This window comes from Delphinus delphis, unplaced genomic scaffold (genome assembly GCF_949987515.2).
Source record: "Delphinus delphis unplaced genomic scaffold, mDelDel1.2 scaffold_30, whole genome shotgun sequence".
Taxonomy (NCBI): domain Eukaryota; kingdom Metazoa; phylum Chordata; class Mammalia; order Artiodactyla; family Delphinidae; genus Delphinus; species Delphinus delphis.
Window position 1 is genome coordinate 3752485 of NW_027192651.1, and position 10783 is coordinate 3763267.

Below are 10783 nucleotides of genomic sequence, written 5' to 3' on the forward strand. Positions count from 1 at the left end.
GACAAGAGCTACTCCTTGCTCAACGAAATGGACTCAACACCGCATATTAAACGCCTAAGAATGTACCTGACTAGTAAGTATCTTAAAATCTAGGGATTGCTATGTCTCCGAAAGAGAATCAAGCGTGTGTACAGGGGCATAAACGCAGCAGTGATAGGATTGGAGAGGTTCGGTGAGCAAATGAAGACCCTTTGAAGTCATATTGCATGGTACCCATTCCACGGGTTTCAACTACCCAGGTTTTAGGTATTCTTCCTTCAGCTAAAACATGCATGTGGAACCTAGAGTATGATCAACCATGTGATCGGGAGACGTGTTCAAATATGTCTCAGTTTTCCTACCCTGGTACTCGGGTGCAACATTCCAGACGCTTTACTAACACTCTCCCCACTTGGAGAGTCAGCGCCTTTAACCTTCTGTTTGGCCCAGTTTGCAATTTCTGCGGAAGATGAACAGGAATAGCGAGAACCAATGAGAGACTAGCTGGAGGTGTCTGGACGGGCAAATTTAACTCTCATTTCCCACCAGGAAGAGGAAATAACCAGAGGCTCAGCGTGCCGTGCCGGAACCAGATTCGGGCCTGAAGCCATCCTGCGGTGTTGCGGCCAGGTCACAAGAAAGCAAGTTGAAGAAAGGAGCTCAGGGGCACTGTAATTCACAAACCTGCAGAGTTATAAATGACAGCTATCGTCCAATAATAGACTGAAGTAAGGCTGCCAAGAGGACTTGAAAGCGGGGCAGAATTGCAGGAAACCGATTTCAGGAGGTAGACTGGAATTGCATTGAAAGCATAGGAAAAGAGGTAGAACGTCCACAATGATGCACTTGGCCAAAAAGGGCGTATGCGTTTTTTCCTGAATATATTCAGGAAAAAACGCATACGCCCTTTTTGGCCAACCAAGCAAGCTTGCAAAGGAAATCTGCACTACAATGAAGTCTCACTTCCCCCCGGTCAAAAGGGCCATCTGAAAAAAGTGTAAAATCCAGAAAGGCAGGACAGGCCATGGAGAACTGGGAGCCTTGTTATGCTGAAGGGCGGGATGTAAATTGCCAACAACCACTCGGGAGAAGTGTATGGTGTTTCCTGAAACATCTAAAAAACAAAGCAACAGAGCCTAGGGCACTTCCACTTATGGTCCTATAGCTTAGGGAATTTAAAATCAAAAAGACACAGCCACCCCAAAGTTTGGAACGGCTCTGTTTACAAGAACCTCGTTTACAGTACAAGTTCAACATCGCAGAAAGTGAAAAATGGATAAAAAAGTTGTGGTATTTACTTACAAAGCAATATCACTCAGCAATGAAATCTGTGTCATCAGGCCCTTAGTAGCACAATGAGTGGATTCAGGTATGATGATTCCAACTGAAATAAGTCACACAGAAAAAGAAACATCATAAGCTATCACTAATACACGGAATGTAAACTTGGCTACAGAGGAACTGAATTATCAGAACAGAACAGGGTCTCAAATTTAGAAAACCAACTTATGCGTGCTTAAGGGGAAAGGTGAGTTGGGGTGCTGCATAAAACCAGAGATTGAAATGAGCACAGATAAAGTTCCTTAAGCCAAATATGGAATAGACAAGAGCTACTCCTTGCTCAAAGAAATGGACTCAACACCGCATATTAAACGCCTAAGAATGTACCTGACTAGTAAGTATCTTAAAATCTAGGGATTGCTATGTCTCCGAAAGAGAATCAAGCATGTGTACAGGGGCATAAACGCAGCAGTGATAGGATTGGAGAGGTTCGGTGAGCAAATGAAGACCCTTTGAAGTCATATTGCATGGTACCCATTCCACGGGTTTCAACTACCCAGGTTTAAGGTATTCTTCCTTCAGCTAAAACATGCATGTGGAACCTAGAGTGTGATCAACCATGTGATCGGGAGACGTGTTCAAATATGTCCCAGTTTTCGTACCCTGGTACTCGGGTGAAACATTCCAGATGCTTTACTAACACTCTCCCCACTTGGAGAGTCAGCGCCTTTAACCTCCTGTTTGGCCCAGTTTGCAATTTCTGCGGAAGATGAACAGGAATAGCGAGAACCAATGAGAGACTAGCTGGAGGTGTCTGGACGGGCAAATTTAACTCTCATTTCCCACCAGGAAGAGGAAATAACCAGAGGCTCAGCGTGCCGTGCCGGAACCAGATTAGGGCCTGAAGTCATCCTGCGGTGTTGCAGCCAGCTCACAAGAAAGAGAGTTGAAGAAAGGAGCTCAGGGGCACTGTAATTCACAAACCTGCAGAGTTATAAATGACAGCTATCGTCCAAAAATAGACTGAAGTAAGGCTGCCAAGAGGACTTGAAAGCGGGGCAGATTTGCAGGAAACCGATTTCAGTAGGTAGACTGGAATTGCATTGAAAGCATAGGAAAAGAGGCAGAACGTCCACAATGATGCACTTGTCCATATAGTGCGTATGCGTTTTTTCCTGAATATATTCAGGAAAAAACGCATACGCCCTTTTTGGCCAACCAAGCAAACTTGCAAAGGAAATCTGCACTACAATGAAGTCTCACTTCCCCCCGGTCAAAAGGGCCATCTGAAAAAAGTGTAAAATCCAGAAAGGCAGGACAGGCCATGGAGAACTGGGAGCCTTGTTATGCTGATGGGCGGGATGTAAATTGTCAACAGACACTCAGGAGAAGTGTATGGTGTTTCCTGAAACATCTAAAAAACAAAGCAACAGAGCCTAGGGCACTTCCACTTATGGTCCTATAGCTTAGGGAAATTAAAATCAAAAAGACACAGCCACCCCAAAGTTTGGGACGCCTCCGTTTAAAAGAACCTCGTTTACCGTACAAGTTCAATATCACAGAAAGTGAAAAATGGATAAAGAACTTGTGGTACTTACGTACAATGCAGTATCACTCAGCAATGAAATCTATGTCATCAGGCCCGTAGCAGCATAATGAGTGGATTCAGGTACGATGATTCTAACTGAAATAAGTCACACAGAAAAAGAAACATCATAAGATATCACTAATACACGGAATGTAAACTTGGCTACACAGAAACTGCATTCCAAAACAGAACAGGGTCTCAAATTTAGAAAACCAACTTATGCTTGCTTAAGGGGAAAGGTGAGTTGGGGTGCTGCATAAAACCAGAGATTGAAATGAGCACAGATAAAGTTCCTTAAGCCAAATATGGAATAGACAAGAGCTACTCCTTGCTCAAAGAAATGGACTCAAAACCCCATATTAAACGCCTAAGAATGTACCTGACTAGTAAGTATCTTAAAACCTATGGATTGCTATGTCTCCAAAAGAGAATCAAGCGTGTGTACAGGGGCATAAATGCAGCAGTGATAGGATTGGTGAGGTTCGGTGAGCAAATGAAGACCCTTTGAAGTCATATTGCACGGTACCCATTCCACGGGTCTCAACTCTCCAGGTTTAAGGTATTCTTCCTTCAGCTAAAACATGCATGTGGAACCCAGAGTATGATCAACCATGTGAACGGGAGACGTGTTCAAATATGTCTCAGTTTTCCTACCCTGGTACTCGGGTGCAACACTCCAGACGCTTTACTAACACTCTCCCGACTTGGAGAGTCAGTCCCTTTAACCTCCTGTTTGGCCCAGTTTGCAATTTCTGCGGAAGATGAACAGGAATAGCGAGAACCAATGAGAGGCTAGCTGCAGGTGTCTGGACGGGCAAATTTAACTCTCATTTCCCACCAGGAAGAGGAATTAACCAAAGGCTCAGCATGCCGGGCCGGAACCAGATTAGGGCCTGAAGCCATCCTGCGGTGTTGCGGCCAGGTCACAAGAAAGCGAGTTGAAGAAAGGAGCTCAGGGGCACTGTAATTCACAAACCTGCAGAGTTATAAATGAGAGCTATCGTCCAAAAATAGACTGAAGTAAGGCTGCCAAGAGGACTTGAAAGCGGGGCAGAATTGCAGGAAACCGATTTCAGGAGGTAGACTGGAATTGCATTGAAAGCATAGGAAAAGAGGCAGAACGTCCACAATGATGCACTTGGCCAAAAAGGGCATATGCGTTTTTTTCTGAATATATTCAGGAAAAAACGCATACGTCCTTTTTGGCCAACCAAGCAAGCTTGCAAAGGAAATCTGCACTACAATGAAGTCTCACTTCCCCCCGGTCAAAAGGGGCATCTGAAAAAAGTGTAAAATCCAGAAAGGCAGGACAGGCCATGGAGAACTGGGAGCCTTGTTATGCTGATGGGCGGGATGTAAATTGCCAACAGCCACTCGGGAGAAGTGTATGGTGTTTCCTGAAACATCTAAAAAACAAAGCAACAGAGCCTAGGGCACTTCCACTTATGGTCCTATAGCTTAGGGAAATTAAAATCAAAAAGACACAGCCACCCCAAAGTTTGGGACGCCTCTGTTTACAAGAACCTCGTTTACAGTACAAGTTCAACATCGCAGAAAGTGAAAAATGGATAAAGAAGTTGTGGTATTTACTTACAAAGCAATATCACTCAGCAATGAAATCTGTGTCATCAGGCCCTTAGTAGCACAATGAGTGGATTCAGGTATGATGATTCCAACTGAAATAAGTCACACAGAAAAAGAAACATCATAAGATATCACCAATACACGGAATGTAAACTTGGCTACAGAGGAACTGAATTACAGAACAGAACAGGGTCTCAAATTTAGAAAACCAACTTATGCGTGCTTAAGGGGAAAGGTGAGTTGGGGTGCTGCATAAAACCAGAGATTGAAATGAGCACAGATAAAGTTCCTTAAGCCAAATATGGAATAGACAAGAGCTACTCCTTGCTCAACGAAATGGACTCAACACCGCATATTAAACGCCTAAGAATGTACCTGACTAGTAAGTATCTTAAAATCTAGGGATTGCTATGTCTCCGAAAGAGAATCAAGCGTGTGTACAGGGGCATAAACGCAGCAGTGATAGGATTGGAGAGGTTCGGTGAGCAAATGAAGACCCTTTGAAGTCATATTGCATGGTACCCATTCCACGGGTTTCAACTACCCAGGTTTTAGGTATTCTTCCTTCAGCTAAAACATGCATGTGGAACCTAGAGTATGATCAACCATGTGATCGGGAGACGTGTTCAAATATGTCTCAGTTTTCCTACCCTGGTACTCGGGTGCAACATTCCAGACGCTTTACTAACACTCTCCCCACTTGGAGAGTCAGCGCCTTTAACCTTCTGTTTGGCCCAGTTTGCAATTTCTGCGGAAGATGAACAGGAATAGCGAGAACCAATGAGAGACTAGCTGGAGGTGTCTGGACGGGCAAATTTAACTCTCATTTCCCACCAGGAAGAGGAAATAACCAGAGGCTCAGCGTGCCGTGCCGGAACCAGATTCGGGCCTGAAGCCATCCTGCGGTGTTGCGGCCAGGTCACAAGAAAGCAAGTTGAAGAAAGGAGCTCAGGGGCACTGTAATTCACAAACCTGCAGAGTTATAAATGACAGCTATCGTCCAATAATAGACTGAAGTAAGGCTGCCAAGAGGACTTGAAAGCGGGGCAGAATTGCAGGAAACCGATTTCAGGAGGTAGACTGGAATTGCATTGAAAGCATAGGAAAAGAGGTAGAACGTCCACAATGATGCACTTGGCCAAAAAGGGCGTATGCGTTTTTTCCTGAATATATTCAGGAAAAAACGCATACGCCCTTTTTGGCCAACCAAGCAAGCTTGCAAAGGAAATCTGCACTACAATGAAGTCTCACTTCCCCCCGGTCAAAAGGGCCATCTGAAAAAAGTGTAAAATCCAGAAAGGCAGGACAGGCCATGGAGAACTGGGAGCCTTGTTATGCTGAAGGGCGGGATGTAAATTGCCAACAACCACTCGGGAGAAGTGTATGGTGTTTCCTGAAACATCTAAAAAACAAAGCAACAGAGCCTAGGGCACTTCCACTTATGGTCCTATAGCTTAGGGAATTTAAAATCAAAAAGACACAGCCACCCCAAAGTTTGGAACGGCTCTGTTTACAAGAACCTCGTTTACAGTACAAGTTCAACATCGCAGAAAGTGAAAAATGGATAAAAAAGTTGTGGTATTTACTTACAAAGCAATATCACTCAGCAATGAAATCTGTGTCATCAGGCCCTTAGTAGCACAATGAGTGGATTCAGGTATGATGATTCCAACTGAAATAAGTCACACAGAAAAAGAAACATCATAAGCTATCACTAATACACGGAATGTAAACTTGGCTACAGAGGAACTGAATTATCAGAACAGAACAGGGTCTCAAATTTAGAAAACCAACTTATGCGTGCTTAAGGGGAAAGGTGAGTTGGGGTGCTGCATAAAACCAGAGATTGAAATGAGCACAGATAAAGTTCCTTAAGCCAAATATGGAATAGACAAGAGCTACTCCTTGCTCAAAGAAATGGACTCAACACCGCATATTAAACGCCTAAGAATGTACCTGACTAGTAAGTATCTTAAAATCTAGGGATTGCTATGTCTCCGAAAGAGAATCAAGCATGTGTACAGGGGCATAAACGCAGCAGTGATAGGATTGGAGAGGTTCGGTGAGCAAATGAAGACCCTTTGAAGTCATATTGCATGGTACCCATTACACGGGTCTTAACTCTCCAGGTTTAAGATATTCTTCCTTCAGCTAAAACATGCATGTGGAACCCAAGTATGATCAACCATGTGAACGGGAGACGTGTTCAAATATGTCTCAGTTTTCCTCCCCTGGTACTCGGGTGCAACATTCCAGATGCTTTACTAACACTCTCCCCACTTGGAGAGTTAGCGCCTTTAACCTCCTGTTTGGCCCAGTTTGCAATTTCTGCGGAAGATGAACAGGAATAGCGAGAACCAATGAGAGACTAGCTGGAGGTGTCTGGACGGGCAAATTTAACTCTCATTTCCCACCAGGAAGAGGAAATAACCAGAGGCCCAGCGTGCCGTGCCGGAACCAGATTAGGGCCTGAAGTCATCCTGCGGTGTTGCAGCCAGCTCACAAGAAAGCGAGTTGAAGAAAGGAGCTCAGGGGCACTGTAATTCACAAACCTGCAGAGTTATAAATGACAGCTATCGTCCAAAAATAGACTGAAGTAAGGCTGCCAAGAGGACTTGAAAGCGGGGCAGATTTGCAGGAAACCGATTTCAGTAGGTAGACTGGAATTGCATTGAAAGCATAGGAAAAGAGGCAGAACGTCCACAATGATGCACTTGTCCATAAAGTGCGTATGCGTTTTTTCCTGAATATATTCAGGAAAAAACGCATACGCCCTTTTTGGCCAACCAAGCAAACTTGCAAAGGAAATCTGCACTACAATGAAGTCTCACTTCCCCCCGGTCAAAAGGGCCATCTGAAAAAAGTGTAAAATCCAGAAAGGCAGGACAGGCCATGGAGAACTGGGAGCCTTGTTATGCTGATGGGCGGGATGTAAATTGTCAACAGACACTCAGGAGAAGTGTATGGTGTTTCCTGAAACATCTAAAAAACAAAGCAACAGAGCCTAGGGCACTTCCACTTATGGTCCTATAGCTTAGGGAAATTAAAATCAAAAAGACACAGCCACCCCAAAGTTTGGGACGCCTCCGTTTAAAAGAACCTCGTTTACCGTACAAATTCAATATCACAGAAAGTGAAAAATGGATAAAGAACTTGTGGTACTTACGTACAATGCAGTATCACTCAGCAATGAAATCTATGTCATCAGGCCCGTAGCAGCATAATGAGTGGATTCAGGTACGATGATTCTAACTGAAATAAGTCACACAGAAAAAGAAACATCATAAGATATCACTAATACACGGAATGTAAACTTGGCTACACAGAAACTGCATTCCAAAACAGAACAGGGTCTCAAATTTAGAAAACCAACTTATGCTTGCTTAAGGGGAAAGGTGAGTTGGGGTGCTGCATAAAACCAGAGATTGAAATGAGCACAGATAAAGTTCCTTAAGCCAAATATGGAATAGACAAGAGCTACTCCTTGCTCAAAGAAATGGACTCAAAACCCCATATTAAACGCCTAAGAATGTACCTGACTAGTAAGTATCTTAAAACCTATGGATTGCTATGTCTCCAAAAGAGAATCAAGCGTGTGTACAGGGGCATAAATGCAGCAGTGATAGGATTGGTGAGGTTCGGTGAGCAAATGAAGACCCTTTGAAGTCATATTGCACGGTACCCATTCCACGGGTCTCAACTCTCCAGGTTTAAGGTATTCTTCCTTCAGCTAAAACATGCATGTGGAACCCAGAGTATGATCAACCATGTGAACGGGAGACGTGTTCAAATATGTCTCAGTTTTCCTACCCTGGTACTCGGGTGCAACACTCCAGACGCTTTACTAACACTCTCCCGACTTGGAGAGTCAGTCCCTTTAACCTCCTGTTTGGCCCAGTTTGCAATTTCTGCGGAAGATGAACAGGAATAGCGAGAACCAATGAGAGGCTAGCTGCAGGTGTCTGGACGGGCAAATTTAACTCTCATTTCCCACCAGGAAGAGGAATTAACCAAAGGCTCAGCATGCCGGGCCGGAACCAGATTAGGGCCTGAAGCCATCCTGCGGTGTTGCGGCCAGGTCACAAGAAAGCGAGTTGAAGAAAGGAGCTCAGGGGCACTGTAATTCACAAACCTGCAGAGTTATAAATGAGAGCTATCGTCCAAAAATAGACTGAAGTAAGGCTGCCAAGAGGACTTGAAAGCGGGGCAGAATTGCAGGAAACCGATTTCAGGAGGTAGACTGGAATTGCATTGAAAGCATAGGAAAAGAGGCAGAACGTCCACAATGATGCACTTGGCCAAAAAGGGCATATGCGTTTTTTTCTGAATATATTCAGGAAAAAACGCATACGTCCTTTTTGGCCAACCAAGCAAGCTTGCAAAGGAAATCTGCACTACAATGAAGTCTCACTTCCCCCCGGTCAAAAGGGGCATCTGAAAAAAGTGTAAAATCCAGAAAGGCAGGACAGGCCATGGAGAACTGGGAGCCTTGTTATGCTGATGGGCGGGATGTAAATTGCCAACAGCCACTCGGGAGAAGTGTATGGTGTTTCCTGAAACATCTAAAAAACAAAGCAACAGAGCCTAGGGCACTTCCACTTATGGTCCTATAGCTTAGGGAAATTAAAATCAAAAAGACACAGCCACCCCAAAGTTTGGGACGCCTCTGTTTACAAGAACCTCGTTTACAGTACAAGTTCAACATCGCAGAAAGTGAAAAATGGATAAAGAAGTTGTGGTATTTACTTACAAAGCAATATCACTCAGCAATGAAATCTGTGTCATCAGGCCCTTAGTAGCACAATGAGTGGATTCAGGTATGATGATTCCAACTGAAATAAGTCACACAGAAAAAGAAACATCATAAGATATCACCAATACACGGAATGTAAACTTGGCTACAGAGGAACTGAATTACAGAACAGAACAGGGTCTCAAATTTAGAAAACCAACTTATGCGTGCTTAAGGGGAAAGGTGAGTTGGGGTGCTGCATAAAACCAGAGATTGAAATGAGCACAGATAAAGTTCCTTAAGCCAAATATGGAATAGACAAGAGCTACTCCTTGCTCAACGAAATGGACTCAACACCGCATATTAAACGCCTAAGAATGTACCTGACTAGTAAGTATCTTAAAATCTAGGGATTGCTATGTCTCCGAAAGAGAATCAAGCATGTGTACAGGGGCATAAACGCAGCAGTGATAGGATTGGAGAGGTTCGGTGAGCAAATGAAGACCCTTTGAAGTCATATTGCATGGTACCCATTCCACGGGTTTCAACTACCCAGGTTTTAGGTATTCTTCCTTCAGCTAAAACATGCATGTGGAACCTAGAGTATGATCAACCATGTGATCGGGAGAAGTGTTCAAATATGTCTCAGTTTTCCTACCCTGGTACTCGGGTGCAACATTCCAGACGCTTTACTAACACTCTCCCCACTTGGAGAGTCAGCGCCTTTAACCTTCTGTTTGGCCCAGTTTGCAATTTCTGCGGAAGATGAACAGGAATAGCGAGAACCAATGAGAGACTAGCTGGAGGTGTCTGGACGGGCAAATTTAACTCTCATTTCCCACCAGGAAGAGGAAATAACCAGAGGCTCAGCGTGCCGTGCCGGAACCAGATTCGGGCCTGAAGCCATCCTGCGGTGTTGCGGCCAGGTCACAAGAAAGCAAGTTGAAGAAAGGAGCTCAGGGGCACTGTAATTCACAAACCTGCAGAGTTATAAATGACAGCTATCGTCCAATAATAGACTGAAGTAAGGCTGCCAAGAGGACTTGAAAGTGGGGCAGAATTGCAGGAAACCGATTTCAGGAGGTAGACAGGAATTGCATTGAAAGCATAGGAAAAGAGGTAGAACGTCCACAATGATGCACTTGGCCAAAAAGGGCGTTTGCGTTTTTTCCTGAATATATTCAGGAAAAAACGCATACGCCCTTTTTGGCCAACCAAGCAAGCTTGCAAAGGAAATCTGCACTACAATGAAGTCTCACTTCCCCCCGGTCAAAAGGGCCATCTGAAAAAAGTGTAAAATCCAGAAAGGCAGGACAGGCCATGGAGAACTGGGAGCCTTGTTATGCTGAAGGGCGGGATGTAAATTGCCAACAACCACTCGGGAGAAGTGTATGGTGTTTCCTGAAACATCTAAAAAACAAAGCAACAGAGCCTAGGGCACTTCCACTTATGGTCCTATAGCTTAGGGAATTTAAAATCAAAAAGACACAGCCACCCCAAAGTTTGGAACGGCTCTGTTTACAAGAACCTCGTTTACAGTACAAGTTCAACATCGCAGAAAGTGAAAAATGGATAAAAAAGTTGTGGTATTTACTTACAAAGCAATATCACTCAGCAAT